Genomic DNA, 17,612 nt, shown 5'->3' with positions numbered 1-17,612 from the left:
CTTCAAACGGAGTCGGCTGTGGCCGGACCGCTGACCCGGCAGCAGCCACACCCAGTCCAGGCTCTGCAGTCAGAGGCCCCTGCGGCTTGCAAACCCTTTCACCGGGGGCCCCAACCAAAGCCACTCCTGCTTCCGCGAACGCTACGGACTTCGAGAAACCTCCGAAGCCGGAGGCAAGAGGAAAAACAACCCTGGAAGCAGCAGGAAGGTGCTCGGCTGGCTCGCCTGCCCGCCTGGTGGCCCGCCATCCGCACACTGCTAGGGGCGGGGGGAGCAAGGTGCCGCCAGTCCTTCACACGCTAGTGAGAATTAACCACCGCTACTGCCAGGAAGGGCCTTCTCAGCAACGGGGCGGGGGAAGAGAGGATGAGTAACAAGCACGCTGTGTTTCAGGACACGCCATAGCCTTGAGCTCAAGGTCACAGGACAGACAGGCGAGGAGAATCCTCAGAGGCCAGCGGGTCGGCCTCCGGAGTGTGGCGGCTCCGCCCGGGAACAGACCCTGCCTCCTCCTTGTCTGGTGACAAAACAAAACCCAGCTAGAGAGCCCCGGAAAGGACTTGACGCGTGGCTTAAACGCACGTGGCTCTTCACGGAGCCACGGCGCCTCCGCACGTGCTGTTCCTTGTGCGTGGAACGCACTCACCCCAATTTCTTCCCATGCCCGAGGCCTCAAAGGCCCGGCAAGAGCCACTCCCGGGCCGCAGTAATTAGTCCCTCCCGGGCTGCAGTAATTAGTCCCTCCCGGAGCCCTCTGGGTGCTGATCGTCCCATGGGCACTATTATTTATGTCTGGCCGCCCTCCATCTGGCTGGGGACCGGGCCGCAGAGCTGTCAGGCCCTGCACACGGGAGGCAGAGCTGAGGCACTCCGGGGCGCCCTGGAGAGAAGGCGGTGTGCGCCCTGGACCTGAAGAGCCCACGGCCCTCACCCCCGAGCTACAATGACCCCCCCGCTACACGAATCCTGTGTTCAGCCTCTCAAACCCCCATCCGAAGGGAACAACACAACTGTGAAACCCCGGACCCCCTTCGACTCCAAACCTGGGGTCCTTTTCAAGACATGTGCATTGCCCCCGGGTCATCCCCGGTGCTGCCTCTGAGACGAGGCACCCCGCAGGCAGCGCTGGGTCCACGCCAGCCCCGGCTGCGCCTGCCTCCCCACCCCCTCCGCAGCCTTGCGACACAGCCTTGGCGGCCGTGAATCACGTCACAGTGCTATGAAAGCCCGCGGCTCCCGCCTCAGTATCTGAAGTCGTCTGGCTGCTTCCGTGGGTCTAGGAGAGAGCCCAGAGGAGAGCAATTTCAGGGTGAATTAAAGGAAATCGTCAGGGCTGCAAAAGCTCCTTCTCACCCAGAGGAAAGGGAACAGGACGGGGACGTGTAGGCAGAGGGAGGTGAAGGGGTCTGGGCAGTGCCCGCTGGACAGACAGGGCCCTGCACGTGTGTGCGGCCCTGCAAACCAGCTTCTTCTCAGACGGGCCTCAGCGATCAGACTGAGTCCCAAGGGGGCCTCCCCGGCATCTGAAGAGACAGCAGAAAAGTGAAGCTTGGGAGCGACAAGCTCAGGCTTGGAGCCCGGCTCGGCCACCGACGGACGTGTGTGGCCCGCAGCTTCTGTGCCCCCCAAGCCAGCGTCTCCACGGGACACACGAGGGGCCACCCCGGCGGGCATTCCCGCAACTACTTACAGGCGGCCTCTCAAAGTCACCTCCTCTCCCACTGTAAGTGACATTCTGTGCTTTCCCACAGGAAAGGCACAATAATTTCTCTGCCAATCCCTGGAAAACATCGTCCTGATCACCAGATTGTGGTGCGGTTTTTAGCAACAGGCCCCGAGACATAATAGCCACGTCCCCCGAGGTCGAGCGGGCTGGACACCTCCGGCAAGCCCTGGAGGACGCATCACACCCTTCCTGTCGCAGGCCGGAGGCTGGGCTCAGAGGGGTTAGGCCGCTTCTCCCCAGCACACAGCTCGTCGGGGGCGAAATTCCACACTCAGGTCTGTGTCTTGGTGGGGATGGGGGGGACGGCCGGGGGGAAGAGGTGCAGGCGCACCCCCTCCTCGCATTCGATTCCCAAAGTTTTGGAAGGTCGCAGTGCGAGAAACAAAGCGATGTCACGTGCCCACAGATTTTACCGGATCAACATAATCAAGCGAAAGAACTTCAGCCCAACATCGCGAAGCCCAGATTACCCAAGAGCCCCCCGCACTTAGAGACAGAAGGAAAATGTCTTCCCTCGTTAATCCCCAGCCTTAATCTCCCACCTGTCAAGCCTGCGTCTCTCGGGGTTGGGCAGAGAGGGACGTACGTCAGCCGTGGTGGGGTGGCGCGGGTGCCCCAGGCCCGCGGCCGTTTTGGGTCCCGGTAACCAACCCCGAGAGGCCCGCTGGCCCAGGGGGCTGCGTCGCCAGCCTGGCTGCTAAGCCCCAATTCATAGAAGGGTACCGAGCCGTCTCCTGGTCCCGCCACGTGACCTTGCACGCTCCGTACCTCAATTTCTCCATCCGAAACATGAATAATAGTACCTACCTCGTATAGTTGTTGGTTTTTAAACTTTTTATTGTAAGAAAAAATCCCAGTATGTCTACAACAGAGATGCTAGGGTGATAAACGATGGGGCGCCCGTCACCAGGCTTCAGAAGCCCCACTGAAGAAGGCCCATCGCACCTCCCCTGGGCCGTGCTCCCTGCCCCCGCCCGGCGTCTCCCTGGAAACACATCCTCGGTCCATCACTAACCACTTCAGTGTGCCCTGGGGCTGCTCTGAGAATTAAAGAGACGGCACACGCGGATCACCCGGGCGCCAGCAGCTGGCGCGTGGCGAGTGCTCGGCAAACGCCGGCTCGTTTCCCTGCCGTCCTCAAAGAACGGCGACGACGCGACCGCTTCGGCACGGCCGCCTCGGCGAGCCGGGTGCAGAGAAGGGGGCCGCACAGTCACAGCCACCACTCCACGAGCACACGCTGGCGCCGAGCCAGGCAAGCATCTCGCCGAGTCTGCAGCTCGGCCCTGCACGGCGGCCATCATCTCCTCCTCACAGACGGGGAGACTGAGGCTTAAAGAGATGAAGCGATCTGTTTTAAAAGACGTGCAACTAATATCCAAACCAAGCCTGTCTATTCCCTTACGCTGCCTCCCAATGATTTGTCAAAATATTGTCCGCTATTTGCTTTTTGTTTTGTTTTGTTTTGTTTTTAAAGTATACAATTCAGAGGTTTCTAGCATATTCCCGAGGTTATGCTACCATCACTACCTAACTCAGAACACTTTCCTCATCCCCCCAAAGAAGTCCCCTGCCCATCAGCAGTCACTCCCCGTCCCACCTCACCTCCAAGCCTGGCAATGACTAATCTACTGTCTATCTCTCTAGATGTACCTCTTCTGGCCATTCTGTATAAGTGAACCATACGATAGGTGGCCTGTTGTGACTGGCTTCTTTTGCTCAGCATGTTTTCGAGGTTTATCCGTGTTGTAGCACGCATCAGTACGTCCTTCCTTTTTTGGGTGACTAACTTTCCATTGTGGGGATCTGCCGCATTGTGTAAACAAAATCTATTTATCACGCACAGCATTTCTAACTTCGCCAGGTCTTCGCCAACACCTGTTACTGTGGTCACCCACCTTTGTGACTCTAGCCTTCCAGGGCGGGGGGTCCCCGTTGGCAGGTCACATGACATGCCTCTGAGACCCCACAGGCTCCTCACAGCATCCGTATAACGCAGGCAAAGAAGGATTTTACTTTTCACAGATGAGTGACCTGCCGGCTCAGAGAAAACGAATAACCTGACTCAAAGCTGATAGCATGTCACCTCAATCGCAAAGGAACAAAAAGCAGCAGGCACTCTTTCTCCGGGCCGGAGGCCGACCAGACACCTGCAGTGAGCTCTACGAGGGACGGAGGAAGGAATCGTGCCCTTCCACCTGTAAAGATTGTGGCCTTAACCAAGCCGCATTCACGCCGATCTACTTGGTCGAAAAAGCGCCACTCCTAAGAAAAAGTCACCCTCCTCCATAGACAATCACACCTCTTTCTCCTCAACCCTGCCAACTGACTAACGGGATTAACCCTTAACCCGCTCCCTCAACTTTTCCTAAAAATAGCAACTCCCCTCCCCCAGCCCAAGGATGATCAGCGACACTTTAATACACCTTAAGCCGCTGCAGCCACAGCCATGCGGCCATCCCCAGGGACGCAGACGGGACCGGCCAAGGCACAGGGCCCAGAGCCTCCCAGAAGACTGCACGGCTCACGCTGGGCGCAACCGGCAACGCAGCCCGAGGGAGATTTTAGCCCCGGCTTCCAACGGCCGGGTCGGCAGGGAGAGACCCAGGGGCCAGGCCCGCTCCGCAGACCAGCGGCACAGCCCTGAGCAAGGTCCTCTGCCTCTCTGAGCCCGGGCGTCGCGTCTGTAAAAACAGCAAAGGACACCTGCGACGCTGAACCTCACGGGCAGCCACAGACAGGAAATAGCATGAAGGAAGCCGCACGGAAGTCATCTGAACACGATCTTGCTAGACAGACACTTTGTTACGGTCACGATCGAGCCAGACACTTTGTTACGGTCACGATCGAGCTAGACACTTTGTTGGTTGGCGCAGAGGAGTATTTCCACGAAGGTGTTTTTTTTCCCCTTTAAAAATGGTCTCTGGGACTAATAATCACTTTTCTTCCACAGCAGACATGCAGTAACAGACTAAAACCTAGCTAATACGGCCAACAGTAGAAGCTTTAAAGAACGTGCCTGTTTCTAACCTGGCAGCAATTCTACTTTTAAGAATCTATCCTGAGGCAAAATCGCGCAGACTGGGGGGCAGAGCGCTCGCTCGCTGCCCCTCCCGTGGGGGTCGCACGCCCCACCACACTGACGGGCAGCCTGGCCGTGCGGTTCGCTTTAGCCAATGGAATGCGGGGGGCCTGCCGGTGGTGCGTGTCCAGTCCCACTCCTTAGCAGAGGCAAGAGGAACCCTCATGTCGCTCCACCATCTCCTTCCCTGACGTGACAGTGGTGATGCCTCACGTGGGTCATACCTCAGCGGTCAGGCCGTTAGCAGCCTGGGTCCCAGACAGACGAGGGCACAGAGAGGGCCATGGCCAACAATCAGCGGTCGGTCGTGTAACTTGAGGGAGAAAGCGAGCTAAGTTATTGCAAATGACGAAGATGCAGGGGGGGTTGGGGGGGTGGGTCATTTGTTACCAGAACGTAACCCAGCTGACTGATACAGAGCTCTGTCCCTACTAACACAAAACTGCAAACAACCCGCATGGCCAGCTCAATAAATTACATGCGTAATTATATATATAACATGTGTCATATATTATGTAACATACCTTAATATGTATCACATAGATATAACACTACTATAGAACGCCAGTAACATGGTATGCACATTGGCATAGAAAAACATTCTCAGTATGCCGTTCACTTTAAAAAGCAAAAGTGTACGATGGTATTGCTGACAAAGGATTAACCTCCAGAATATTTTTAAAAATCTAAAAGTGAATAAGAAAAAGATAATCTACTCAAAACGAAATGGGGCAAAGAAAACGAACTTGTAATTCGCAGCAGAGGAAACCAGAAAAGACAATAAAAACACGGAACGCGGGTTCGACCTCCCTAGAACTCAGGGGAGCCTAAGTTAAAACAACCGTGAGATAGTATTGTGCACTCATCAGATACATTGTGTTAAAATGGTAACATCCGACAGGGCGAGTGCTGGAGAGGTGCGGAGGGGGGAAGGAGATGCTTATTCTTGCAGAGAAGAGAATAAACTGCCCCGAACACCTTGCAGATCGATTCTGTAGCCAACAGCAACGTGAGCAGGAGCACACGGCAGGATCGGGGAATGCTACACTCGGCGTTCCAGACGGCTGCGGGAACTCGCGGGGTCTGCTTGCGGTGGCCGTCTATCGCTGCGTAACAAGTCACCCCCAAGACTTAGCGGTGCAAAACTACAAACACGATTATCTCACAGGTCCTTGGGTCGGGAATCTGGGTGCGGCTTAGCTGGGTGCCTCCGACTCGCGGTCTCACGTGAGGGTCCCGCTGTGCCGTTCTCCAGGGCTGCGGCCTCACCTGCAGGCTCGGCTGAAACGGACGTGTGGAGCTCTGCTTCCCAGCTCGCCCATGGGGTCGGCGGCGGCCTTCCCCGCCACGTGGCAGCTGGCTTCCTCCGGGACCAGGGACCCAAGAGAGAGGGAGGGAGCGCACCCAGGGTGGGAGCCACAGTCTTCATCGCCTGACCTTGGGAGTGACGGCCCACCCTTCCGCTGTTTTCTATGGGCTAGAATCAAATCAGTAAGTCCCGACCACACTCCAGGGAAGGGGCTTCCAGAAGGTGCAAATGCCGGGGCACAGGGGCCACAGGCACAGACTCCGAGGCTCCCCTTCCATGGAGCCCGGCGCTCGTGACATTTCCTTATCATGCCGAGAAAACGCAAATGCCCTAACTGCACGTAACTCAGGAAACGGGGAGATGGGGGCTTAGCGGGACACGGGAACTCCGGACAGCAGTGAATGAAAGAGAGAAAAGAGGACCGTGAGCCACATCCACGCATCGACACGCGGACGCTCAGAGACGGTGCCGAACGCGACGGCAGAGGCAAACTGCGAAGGGGCGAGAACAGAAAGCATGAACACGGCTCGCGAGGACCTCTCACTCACAAAAACCGACGCTTTGTTGCAGGCTGTGCGTGCGTGCGGCAGGAACAGAAATCGCACGCGGACGTAACCCCTCCTCCCTCGGCGGAGGGCCCCCTGGGGAAGGGGAGGGCCGGAGAAGGAAAGGCGGGTTTGCCGGGGCCTGTCACGTGTACAGGCCTTTACAGAACAATCAGTCAAAACTAAACGAAAATGCGATTCTTTTAAATTTTATTTTTATTTTTATTTCTTTGCTAAATAGACACATTTCTATTACCCGTAGCCATCAGGCACCTCTAAAGTCTGGATGCGGAGGACAAGCGTCTATTCCTTTGCAGACGGAAGATGTGCTCGACAACCCGGCGCCTTACCCGCCTGTCTCCAGACTTCACGCACCCCTCCGGGCAGACGGCGGAGAGTCTGGGGCCAGGTGAAGGCGCACCTGCTGTCAGGGCCCTGGGCAGCTGCCTGCGAGGCTGCAGCCACCGCCTTCCCCGCAGGGACCACCTCCTGCCGCCTGCGCTGAAGGCCGGCGGCCACCGAGCCCAGCATGCTGGCTCCCTCGACCTCCTGCGCGGGCAAAATGTCCCCCAGAGGCTTCACAGCGCGCGGCAGTCGGGAGGAGAAATGCCAAACCACTTCCCCGCGCGCAGGCACGAGCGTCTACAATGAACTGTGGCCGCCTGATTTACGCTCCTCTCTACTGCCCGAGCGCCTACTAGGAGGACAGTGCTCCCATCACAGAGACTACATTAACTTTCGAGAGTCCACCCACTGTGCCCCTCACTCTGCTCCTCGGCCGTGACTCCCCACTTGGCCGCGCCACGTCCTCTCCCCCGTCAGTCGTCCTGACATCGGGCCAGTCTGAGAATGACCGCCGGCTGGGGAGCTCAGGGCCACCCACCACACCCGCAGAGCTGCCCGAAGGTGGGGGGGGGGGTCAAGCAAGGACCTCGGGGTGGTGGGTGGGGCAGTGCCTGGAGGGGAGGAGGGCCCCGATGCAGAGAAGAGAGCAACCTGCCGGGAGGTGGGACGTGAACGTGCATTTCAACAAAGCTCGGAGGACGCGCCAGGCTTCGTGCTCCGGTGAGGAGGCTGTAAATGGAAGGGGGTGGGAAATGCTCAGGGGACCAGAAGGAAAAAGGACGGCAGCTGGACGACGAGCTGCCTCTAACTCTGTGACCTCGGGCGAGTCCCCGCCCCTGGAGCCGCCCTTGTCCCCCTCAGAGGAGAGGGGGGATGAGGTAAGGCACCGTCTCCGGCAGTCCCGAACACGCCGGTCTGCGCATTTGCCATCAAGTCCCTCCCGTCCGTCCTGTCCTGTCGGTCCTGCTCTCCTGTCCATCTGGGTAAGAGGGGACTGCACCCACCCTGCCCCCAAGGCGCGACACACTCCAGGTGTGATGCTAGTCACATGACCAGGGAAATAAATCCACATCCCGCAGCCTGGGAGCAAATCAACGCACAAAACTAACCTTTGAGTTGACAGGCTTTCTTAGACTTAGAACGCTCCGGAAAGCGGCCCGCTGGCAGGCTGCGCTTCATCCCGGCGCTGGCCAGCGGACAACAGCGGCGTCCCTCTCCCCCGGCTCCGATGCCCAGGCCGACCGCCGACCGAACCCCACGGAGCCTCAGCATCCGGCACCTGCCACCTCCCATCAGCTCAGGCGTGGACCCCCACACGTCTCCTTGTTCCTCAAAGCTCTGATTGTCCCCTAAAACTTAGCTCCCAGGCTCACATCCGCCAGGCCACAGGGAGAGGTCAGCTGCGGCCCAAGGCTCAGCCGTGTGGCCTGGAGCGAGTCTCGAAGCTCCCTGCCTGCCACCTCACTCTGGGAAGCGACCAGCAGGGGACCACCGTGGACACCCAGGCCAAGACAAATGCCAGTTCCCTCGCCACCCCGGGGAGCTCCGCCCGCCACGCCCCAAGCTGGCTCCGGTCTCAGCCACGCTCACCTTCCCTTTCTGGGTAGCCAGGGCAGCCCTAAGGGACGGCTGGGACAGGCCCCCCGACCTCAGCGACCTCTAGCAAATATACCTACAGCTATGAAGAGATGTTTTACAAGGTTAGCACTGCAAGGGCCTTACAGATCGTCTGGGTCAGTGTTTTCAAACATTTTGGCTGAGGATTTTAAAATGAAACCCTACCCAGACGCTCGATAAACAACTGCAGACGCAGGGTGATAGCCAGGCAGGCAGCGCTGCCACCGCCCGCTCGGGTGCGCCCAGTTAGGCCCTGTCCTCCGTCACCCCCAGCGAGCGGCCCTTCTGCAGAGCGGTCAGCCGGGACGACGCGGCCCCACCCAGGGCCCGCGTGGAGAGGAGCGAGGGCCCAGGTGTGCGGGGGATGCCGCACAGCCGGAAGCCCACGGGCGCGAGGTGACGGCAGGTATCGGGGCCCCCTGCTGGGATGGCAACGGGTGACAAGGAGCACCCTCTCGAAATGACACGTGACATGGTGCTCCCTCAGGCGAGAACGGGGACACGGGGCTCCCTCGGCACGCCCCACCAAGGGCGCTGCTGCAGCCTGCACGCAGGCTCGGCCAGGCTGGGGCCGCCACGGGGCGGCCGGGGCGGCTGAGCGATCGACGGCGGCCCACAGAAGATCAGAAACACCGCGACGGAGGAAGAGGAAGGAGCGAGCGGCCGGAGATCACACGGAGCCGTGAACAGAGGAGGCGGCGGCGGAAAATGGTGCGAAAGACGTGAGCGCGCCGGAGTCCGGGGACCGGCGGTCTCGGCCCTGCGAGCGCGGCCTGGCCCAAGGAGCACAGCGGGAAAGGCAGGACGTCCCTCTCAGCGTCGCCGCTGGCCGGGACGCGGCCTCGGAAAAGTCCCCGGGAGTTCATTTCATACCCAGGAAAGGCACTCCCCGTACCCTTTCGTTCAACAAGCATTTCCTGAGTGTCTCTTGGCTTCGGAAACGGTGCTCAGTGACACAAAGGACGTGAAGGAGGGCCCGGCCCTGTGCTTGAGAACCCAGGCAGCAGGAAGCGCGGGAGGAGGGGGGCCGGGCAGGAAGGGCACGTGCAAAGCCGAGGAGGCAGCAGAGGCTCGTTCCCGAGGGCTGGGGCCGGGGCGCCTGGGGAGTGGCGGGAGAGGTGGGCAGGATCCCGGGCAGGGCAAACCCAGACACGAGCCGGTCCCCAGGGCTCTCTGCAGACTACGGGCAAGTCCCCGAGGCGTGCAGCAGGGGGGTGGCGTGGTCATGCACCCTAGAGAAGTCACTCCCGAGGCCGTGGCCGGAGAAGAGGTGGGAGGCGTGAGATGGAAGTAGAGCCGCTGCCCGGGGAGGTGGGGGGGTCGGGGGGGGGGGGACGAGGGTGAGAGGGTGTGCTGGGGGGGGCACACCACGGGGGCAGGGCCAAGCGGCTCTGCGCGGTGGTTCTGAACTGCAATCGCTGTGCTCCGAACCCTATTTAACATGCAAATCCCCAGGCCCCAGGCCAGCAGCCTCTGACCCCAGAAGCGGGGCGCGGGGCCTGGGAGTGTGCACGCTCAGGTGCTCAGGTCGGGGGCTAGGGCCCACACCCTGGGGAGCGTGGCGCAGACGGCGAGTGTCACACGCGCGAAGCGAGGACCTAGACCTGGCGCTCGAGCGAAATGCCTCTTCCTTCTCATGGTGAGTGCTAAGCACTCGAATATGTCATCATCTAAATTAATCCCTTACAGCCTCGTTATCCCTCCCACGGGCCGCGGGCCATTGTGTCACCCGAAATTTACAGGCCGATGTCCTAACCCCGGGACCTCAGAATGGGGCTGTATTCGGAGACGGGCTCTTTAAAGAAGTGATTAAGTTAAAATGAGGTCAGAGGGGTAATTCTAATCCAATCTGACCGGTGTCCTGAGAAGAGGTGGTCGGGACACACGCAGACACAGAGGGACGACCGCGTGAGGACACGGCACGGCGCCGGCCGTCCACCAGCCAAGGAGACGGGCCTCAGAAGGACCCACCTTGCCGACAGCCTCCTGAGCACAGACCTGCGGCTTCCGGAACTGAGAGAGAATGACTTGCTGACGGTTAAGCTGCGCGGTCAGAGAAAACGCTGAGCGTGGTGCGGCTGAGTGACCCGCCTGCCGAGAGGTGGGGAGGGGCAGTGGGGGACCTCGTCCCCCGCTGAGGCTCCAGGGCCAGTGCTCCCGGCCACTCTCCTGAGAGGGCTAAATGAGGACATTGCCGTGAAAGGGTCCGTCACCCAGCCCAAAGTTCAGGGCTGGTCGTCTTTCCTCCGCATCAGAAACATCTAGACTGGGCCATCAAGCTGGCCTCGCTGTCCCCCATTCCCTGGGGCACCTACACAAGGCCCTCATCGTGCACCTGCCACTCAGAAAAACACCTCTAGCTCGCCACAGACGCTACATGGAGGCAAGTCTTTGGTTTAAAAGGAAAAAAAAAAAACATTCAAAAGGATCAAGATTTAAATAACAGGAAGTGTTCTGAGGGTTGACGACCGCACGTGCAGGCAGAAGGAGCAGATCAGTCCCACTGTGTTGCTCGGATCGGTCCTACTGTGCTGCTCAGGAGTCATGCAGCCAGACTCGGGGGCCCTGTGCTCGTCACAGCCACAGCCTGTGCCCCGACGCACACCAGCTCAGCAGAGCCGCTTCGGCTTAGGAAAAACGCCGCACCCCTGAGGCTGAGCCAATGGGACCAGGATCACCGCAGATGCACGTGGTGGCGGGACGGGTGACTCGGGGCTCCTGCCACTGGCTACGCCGCCTGGGCGGGGGCGGGGCCGACGGCGACGGCCAGGAAGGCGGGAAAGGGGAATGTGCTGGAGGGAAGGCTCGCCCGGGGTGGGCGGAAGAGACTGGCCTCACTGGGACGGAGGTGCTGCAGGGCTGCGCCCACTCTGGAGGCCGTGAAGGGGACTCCTTCTCCCGCTCACACCCGCCGCCCGCATCTCTTGGCTCACGGCCCCTTCCTCCATCCCCTTCCTCATCGACTGACCACAGCTAGGGATGGCTCCTCCCTTTTAAGGAGGCATTTCATAACAATGGCGCTGGGCCCACCCACATAGTCCAGGACACTCTCTGCAGTGATTAAAATGGTCTCATTCCAGTTAAAATAAACAAATAGATAAATAAATACAAAAATAAAGACATCCAATCTCACTGACATCCCAAAGCCCTTTAACCATGAGGATTCCACAAAGCTGTGCAGTGGGTTTCGAGCTCCTGGCTGCACACACTTCCCTCCCCCCGGGCAGCTCACAGGCCTTCTGAGGCCCCCCCTGCTGTCCCCGACACAGGAGGGGTGTGTGGGGCAGGGAAGCTGCATTGCACATCTTCCCAAGAAGCCCCCACAGGCCCGAAGGCCTGGGGCAGAGAGTGTGCGGGCAGAGGGGTAACCCGCATCTTCATCAACGAATCCTACTGAGCACCCGCTCTGCGCTAGGCCCCGTTCCACACTGTGTCCCAACACAGACTGTCACTGAGCCCCCCTTCTCCGGCACACGGGGCCGGGTGGCTCCCGAATTACGTGAGCGGCTCGGGAACAGAAATGGCCTCGACTGCAGGCTTTTCACACTCGCTAAATCTAAAAGGCCATTGCCAATGAAGCTTCTGATACATCAGTCAGGAGACGAAAAGTTACGGGTCTGGTGTTAACCGTAAATCACCCACTTGCGATATAAATATGGAAAGTCATTAGCGTGAACGCCATCTGCAGAAAAATGCTACCCAGGAATTCGGTCCCGTACAGTTTGGCTCTGAATAACACTGTTCTCTACCAAAAATAAGACGCCGCTCCTGGCCAGAATTAAGTCCTGGCTGAAGGTGAGATACACCCACAGATGACTCTGGTAAATTGGTCCCTGCCCAGTCTTAAAAATAAAGGTAAATAAATCAGAAACACCCCACTGAGCCCCAACGTTAATAAACTAACATGAACATAGCACGTGAATGTACACAAGCTCACAGAATCCTGTGACGGCCTCGCCAGGTCCGTACGGTTTACGCGTGAGGGAATTGAGGCTCTAAGCAGCCAGGCGACATGCTCGGGCTCGCAGCGCCAGGAAGCAGATGGCCAGGATTTAGTCCCGCCACAAGCCATCGGGAGGGACCCAAAGAAGCGAGCAGGACAGTCTCTCCTGAAGCTTGCCCGCATCGCCCACAGCAGACACCTGCAGAGCTGCTTTGCACCTGTTGGGGTAACAGAAAGACACCCCACTCAACATACATCTTGAAATTTCGTCTAACGTGACCTAGAGCAACGCAAAATACTTTCCCAACTCTTAGCCATGGCTGCCGATCACAGAGAAGGTGAAGCTGAACTGCAGGTTGACTCAGGTGACGGGAGCCTTCCACACGCTGGACGGGGTGCTGGGGCCCCAGGGAAGACACACCCCGCTCAGGCCCTGGTCACGCTCCCCCCCTTGGGGATGCTGCAGCCCGGGGGCACCGGCACCACCTCCCTCTAAGTTATGGGGTCCACAGGTTAAAAAGGGCCAGCCAGCCCCACATGCTCCGGCCACCCAGACAAAGAGCTCGCACAGCAGCCTGGCAAAGAAGGGCTCCCAGAGGAGCCGATGCCTGGGGCTGAGCGGGAGGCAGCAAGCAGAAGGGCTGGAGGCTGGCAGGGCCCACGTGGGCGATGGCAACGGTCCGACCCGGCTGGAACGCAGGACGGCTACGGGGCGAGAGGCCGCAGTGGCCCGGGGCCCGGGCTGGGCGCGCAGCATCCGTCGGCCCGCGCCAGCCAATCGCAGCGTGCGTGGGGACGGGGAGGGGGCGAGTGCGCCATTAAAAGCAGAACAAGTGTCAAGTGACACTTCCTCGATGCTCCCCAAAAGGAGAAACTACACGTTTCATGCGCTAGGGAGGGCAGCGAGCCCCTCGCGCAGGCTCCGCCGGCTTCGAACCAGCCTCCCCCTCCTCCTCCCCTGTGACCTCGCCCTGGCCCAGCGAGCCCGCCAGGGCAGGGGGCCTCACCTCACTTCACAGGCGAGGACACAGAGGCTCGGGGCGCCGAGGCGGGCCAGCACACACCCCGTTTGCTAACTCCCGACCCGAGAGTCCAGCCACCCCCACCTGACCGACTCTCCAACCCCTAAAGAGTGACTGGTCAACGTTTTGAAAGCAGGATCAAGTCAACCGCAGGACACCGTCATCTGCTTAACCAGCCGGGATGACATGCCAGCCTCCTTCGCACGCGCCGAAGCCGCCTCCTACCTTCCCAGTGCTGTGTGGGGCTGACCCGCCAGCATTCGCTTGCGGCGCCTTGGCCAGTGACCCCATGAGGCAGGGGAACCCCTCCACAATTACTCTGAGAAGCAATGCCAAGAGAATGTGGCTGACTTAATTACCCTTTACACCCTCCAGGGCGACCTGCCGCCCCCGGCTTTATCCATCCAGAACGTGTTCGGGGAGCACCTAGCAGGCATCGGTACCCGGACGGAGGACAGACGATGGCCCACAGCAAACAGCCTGCAACCTCAGGGCCATCTGCATCCTCCGGGCCTGGCGCCCAGGCAAACAGTCAGACTGCTCTGCAGCGGGTTAAAGGTCACTGCAATGACCTGCTTCTCAGGGGAGCTTTAAAAATCCCCAACTGCTTCATCATTCCCCAGCCGCCGCCCCCCAGAGAGCGGGAAAAGGCCAGTCAGGTCTCACCAGTAAGAACCCAGGCTGCGGTCCCACACGGTCCCACACAGGCACTAATTAGCCCCGGTTCAGCGAGAGAGCAGGACCCTGGGGCAGGGAGCGTGAGCCAGCCAGGTGGCACCCGACACTCCGGGCTCTCCTCCCAGCTGGAGCAGGTGTTAACCGCACCTGCGATTCCGGCGCTCTACACCCAGAAGCCACACACTGTGTGCGTGAGGAAGGTCGCTACTCTGCAGGGACAGCCCAGAGGAAGCATCATGGTGGCCCTGGCCCCAGCACTGGGAACGGAGGCCTCGTCAGCCGGACGCTGGCGAGGAACGTGGCTGGGACCGGCTCCGAGCGGCCCTCGGAAGAGGCAGGTGCAAGGAAAGGCCCCGCAGCGCGGGACCCCGGGCTCCCTGCGAGACAGGCATGCCAGCACTCCGGAGCCCGCACCAAGCCTGCACGGCCACCTGACGGCCAAGACCATGGACAGGGAGGGGCAGGTCGCCTCTGAATCCCGGTGTGCTCGTCTGTCAAACAATTATAGTCCCAAAGAAAAACCTCCTGGGAAATGTGATTATAGCAGCTAATGGGTTAAAAGCGCTCACAGTCCAACCCAACAACCCTCCCTACACACACACACCCACCCCAGAACAAACAGCGGCCCAGGCAGTTTGCACACTAGCCACGCCAAGACGATAAAGAACTCGACTTTCGCCAAAGGTCAGTGAAGGTAGGTAAGGCAGGACCAGGAGCTATTTCTTCACCTTCCCTGGGCACAGTCACCAAGAATGCAGGCCGGAAACCAGCGGCCCTTTCAGCAATCCCAAAGCTGAATTCAGTGATTTCCGAGAAGGGCCGAGAGCGGCTGTGTTATGCTCACGCCCTTGAGTGGCTGTCCCTAACGGGAGAAAACTGAGGCCCACGGCCAGTGTTCCCAAGGTCAGGAAGCAGGCAGACCCGCAGAACCAGGGCCTGACTCCGGAGAGTCCCACCCGGAGCCAGATGAGAAGGAAATTCCGTAAGACAGGCCAGGCCGGCAAGTATGGTACTGTCGTCATGGCAACTGAGGCCTTAACAACTTTGGCATTTCCACAACCTTTGATTGATCCAGTACTCAAAATTAACATTACAATGAAACAGTATTTGCATTCAATTTATTTTAGTTGGCTTTTACATAAGTCTTTGGTTTCACCTGTAGTAATAACTACCAACAAGGTGCGTGCTTCCAGAGTAGGACCCTTAACGCAGCAAGATGAAAGCTAATCATTTAAATCTTCCTGTTTGGAAGAATTCTCCACTGACTTTCTGGAAGTACATTTTGCTTAATCCCCTCCCCGCCCCCAACTCCAGAAGACAGCAAGGCCTTTTTTGCATGTTGAAGCTCATCTTTTAGACTTTGTTCTTACGCCGCATTTTAAAAGTAGAGATTAGAATGCATCGGCCACGATGGGAGGACCTATGAACTCCGGGAGGACAGAGGTTTTGTTTCTCGGGGTTTATTTTTTCCCCACTGACGTGACCCGTGCCCAGAAGGAACCCTGGCACACAGTGGGCACTCGGTAACTGTCGAGTGGATGAATGTGGGCTCGTCCTCGGACCTGAGACAAACCGCGCGCAACTCCGACAAACGAGCCAGCGATTCCGTTGCTGTTACTAGTTCATCATAAGCGAGGCGCGGTTTGTGCCTAGAGAAGGTGCTGAGACCTCGTGCTGTAAGGACACAGGGTGCAGGTGGGAGGGGAGGGACCTCACCTGGGACCAACACCTGTGACTGCCTCAACAATGCCACTGAACCTCCATCTGCCGCAAGGGCCAACTGGGCCTGGTGCAAAGCCCAGCACAGAACGGAGGTGCGTTTGGTCTCTAGCTACTTGGGAAGAAGGAGGCCTTTTTAAAAATGCCATTCGTTCCCCCCGAGAGGTTCTCTAACAGACAGTGGAGCATGGGTGTCCGGGGCCCACGCAGGGAAAAGGCGTCCCCTGGCAAGAGCAGCCCTGCTCGCTTCTTGAAGGATGCGTGGGTGCTCGCCCGGCGGGGCAGGGGCAGTTCGGCGAGTCCCGGCAGAAGGAACAGCACGTGCCAAGGCCCAGAGGAGAGAAAGGGCGACCGGGAACTGCCAATCAACGGAGGTCAAGATGTCAGCACGCGGGCCGAAGAGCTGGAAGAGGTAAGGCAGGCTGTTCCGGCCACGCTGAGCATCGGGACTCCGCTCTTGAGAGCAAGGGTTTCGGAGCCTGGAGCCCCGTGAGTGACAGGCTTTGGGAGGGCTCACTGCCGGGGCCGTGTGTGTGTGGGGGGGGCGGCCTGTGGGAGGTCAGGGAGGGGGTTCAGGAGCTGGCCGGAAGCTGACAGCAATGCCGGCAAGGGACAGTGAACGCAGCAGCAGGGATCTTAGTCTTGACGACTGACTTAGACACCGGTGTGACTGGACAGAGGAGAAGGGCGGCTGAGGAGGGGCCGGCGAGCTGTGTGTCCGAGCAGGCAATGGTCTGTGTGGCACACCTGGGGGCACGCAGCGTATGTGGTTTGGATAATCCCTCCGATAACATGAAACCCCGCGAGCAGTGGCTCAGGCAAGAAAGGGTTTCCCCTGTGTCCAGGGGCAGTGGGTCAAGAACGCCGTCGGAAACCCAGAGCCTTGCCCTCCTTTACCGTCCTGACCACGCGCATGTCAGCCTCGCGGTCACAGGCTGGCTGCCCTGCTTCCAGAACGTGCACCCGCTTTCCGGGCAGAAAGAAGAGGAAGGGGCCAAGCGCCTTCTTTCTGTCCTGGGACTGGGGCTTTGACCTGGGAAGGGAGCTGGGGCGACGGAGCCTCCCGGCAGCCGGGAACCGACGCCTCGCTGGCTCAGACTCACTGGGCGCCCCGGCCGGAAGGCGAGACCTCGAGCTGTCCAGGCGCTGAGTCGAAGGGCCTGTGACCGCCCTGTCCTCCTGTCCCACCCGCTTCCGCGCGGCCGGCGCCCTGATCTTTCCGGTCTTTGCTCTAACGCCACCTTCTCGTGAGGCCTCCGCTGGCCGCCACGTTTAAAACTGCATCTCGCCCACCCCCCATCTAACACCCACCCCCCTTCACTAACTGAGTTTCCAGCGAAGCCCTACTGCCTTATACTGCACAGCCGCCTTGCCTCGTTTACTGTCTGCTGCCCCCAAGCAGAAACATAAGCCCCGAGGTGGCAGGATTTTCGCCTGATCCTTCTCCTTGCACAGAGCCTGGCGCACAGTGGTAGCTAAGTGAATGAATGAATGAATGAATGAATGAATGAATGAACGAACAAGAGCTCTGTCAGGGAGCTGCCGATGGGGACGCACCCTTCCCTACATGGGCACCACCCTTAAGAGTCCCCGGGAGGGAGGAAAAATGAGACCCACCCGCCTTTG

General features: G+C 59.4%; 1 protein-coding gene across 4 annotated transcripts in view; it reads right to left on the bottom strand.

The window, feature by feature from the left end:
- Positions 1-17,612, bottom strand: part of HPCAL1 (hippocalcin like 1) — a 78,107-nt gene that overhangs the window by 46,732 nt on the left and 13,763 nt on the right. The gene's annotated exons all lie outside the window — the stretch shown is intronic.

The sequence above is a fragment of the Rousettus aegyptiacus genome, unplaced genomic scaffold (genome assembly GCF_014176215.1).
Source record: "Rousettus aegyptiacus isolate mRouAeg1 unplaced genomic scaffold, mRouAeg1.p scaffold_m13_p_7, whole genome shotgun sequence".
Classification (NCBI taxonomy): Eukaryota; Metazoa; Chordata; class Mammalia; order Chiroptera; family Pteropodidae; genus Rousettus; species Rousettus aegyptiacus.
Note: the sequence above shows the minus strand (reverse complement) of the source record. Positions and strands in the feature narration are given on the sequence as shown.